The following is a 2517-nucleotide window of genomic DNA, read 5'->3' on the forward strand; positions in this document are numbered from 1 at the left end:
AACTCTGCATCACTAAGTTTGTCTCAACTTAAGTCTTGTAATAACTCGTACCTCTTAATTATGTATGTAAAAATGTAATATTTGTTGATATTATCCCATCGCGGATACTATCCTGATGTATGGTGATGAAACACGTCGTGGATCTTTCGAGGAGTCCTAGGGACACTCGACGGACTACCGGACTTATGCTGTTTTAGGTGCGTTTCGGATAATTGCTGCCCCGACAGCGATTAGGCGCACTTAAACCAGCTTAAGTTGGGCGGTTCCGCCACATGAGGCCACCCCAGCAGTCATTTGGATGAGACTGTGTCAACCACATTAGCGCGCAAGAGGCTCGAGAGGCTCAGGGCGTGGTACTCGGTGAGTTTCTAGTCAGCTCAGTCTTGGCAACAATACTCTTCGATTCTGGAGCATCACATTCTTTTATATCATCAAGCTTTGTGGATAAGCACCACATACCTGCAGTACTACTAAAGTTACCCCTATTAACCCAAACGCCTGGAGCCAACATCCAGTGTCGACTAGGTTGTTCCCGAGTAAGGATCAATTTAAGTGGTGTAGAATTCTTAGCAGACTTAATAGTAATTGAGTCTAAGGGGATAGATGTGATCCTTGGAATGGATTGGTTAAGCCTACATGATGGTCACATAGGGTGTGCAGATAAGATAGTACATCTGGTCAGTCAGGACGGTGTGCAAGTAACTTGTCACACTCGGGGGAGTGGACCCGACCTGATGGTTTTAGCATGGAGGCCAAGGCCATAGAAGGAGTCCCAGTAGTAAGTGAATACCCGGATGTCTTTCCTGAAGAACTACCTGGAATGCCCCCGGACAGGGATATAGAGTTTGTAATCGACCTTATTCCTAGAACCTCCCCTATAGCCAAGAGACCCTATAGAATGGCAGCGTCTGAGTTGGCAGAGCTGAAGAAACAGTTAGGGGAACAACAACAGAGTGGTTTTATCAAACCGAGCTCATCCCCATGGGGAGCTCCAGTGCTCTTTGTCAAGAAGAAAGATGGGAGCATGAGGATGTGCGTGGATTATCACGCACTGAATGAGGTCACTATCAAGAATAAATATCCTCTCCCCAGAATAGATGACCTGTTTGACCAGTTGAAAGGAGCCAAGTATTTCTCCAAAATAGATTTGAGGTCAGGATACCGTCAGCTCAAGATCAAGGAAAGCAACATCCCAAAGACAGCCTTTGTCACCCGCTATGGAGAATTTGAGTTCACAGTGATGTCTTTTGGACTGACCAATGCACCTGCTACTTCATGAATCTCATGAACAAGGTGTTTATGGAGGAGTTGGATAAGTTTGTCGTAGTCTTTATTGATGACATACTTATTTACTCCAAGAGTGTCCAAGAACATCAACAGCATCTACGGGTGGTGTTAGAGAAATTGAGAGCCCACCGACTCTATGCTAAATTTAGCAAGTGTGAATTTTGGCTCGAGAAAGTGGCATTTCTTTGTCATATTTTGACCGCAAAAGGAGTAGCAGTTGATCCTGAGAAAGTTGAAGCCATTTCCAACTGGCAGCAGCCCACCAATGTTAGTGAAATCAGAAGCTTTGTTGGTTTAGTTGGGTACTATCGGAGGTTTATTGAAGGATTTTCTAAGATAGCCCGGCCCATGATGGAACTGTTTAGGAAGGATAAGAAATTCGCTTGGATAGAATCTTGTGAGAGGAGTTTTCAAGAACTGAAGAAAAGATTGACGACCGCTCCAGTATTAACCCTACCGGACATTCAGTGGGACTTCGTCATTTATTGTGATGCGTCCCGACAAGGGTTAGGGTGTGTCCTTATGCAGGATGGTAAAGTAGTGGCATATGCTTCTCACCAGCTTAAGCCTCATGAACAGAATTACCCAACCCATGATTTGGAATTTGCAGCCGTAGTGCATGCTCTCAAGATTTGGAGGTACTATCTAATTGGGAATAAGTGTGAGATTTACACGGACCACAAGAGTCTAAAATATATCTTCACCCAACCAGACTTGAATTTGAGGCAAAGAAGGTGGTTAGAGTTGATCAAGGATTATAACCTGGAGATCCACTACCACCCCAGCAAGGCTAATGTGGTAGCTGATGCCTTAAGCAGAAAATCCTATGGACAGATCGGACCCAAGGATACCCGTTTGCAGGAAGAAATGGCCCGGTTAAACGTGCACATTATTCCCCAGAATACCAACCGCAAGCTAAGTGTTCAGCCCACTTTGGAGGATAGAATCCGAGAAGCCTAAGGTTTAGATTAGGATTTAGTAAGGATTCGCAAGCAAACCGGAGAGAATAAAGCCCCAGATTTTAGAGTGGATAACAAAGGAACCTTGTGGTACAAGGATAGGATTTGTGTACCCAAGGAAGGTGATTTCCGGCAAACCATCATGGATGAGGCCCATAACTTGGCATACTCCATCCATCCGGGATCCACCAAGATGTATATGGACTTAAAATAGAAGTACTGGTGGAATGGGATGAAAGCGGACATAGCCCAGTTTGTCGCCCATTGTGAT

Source organism: Setaria italica, chromosome VIII (assembly GCF_000263155.2).
Source record: "Setaria italica strain Yugu1 chromosome VIII, Setaria_italica_v2.0, whole genome shotgun sequence".
NCBI classification, from domain to species: Eukaryota; Viridiplantae; Streptophyta; class Magnoliopsida; order Poales; family Poaceae; genus Setaria; species Setaria italica.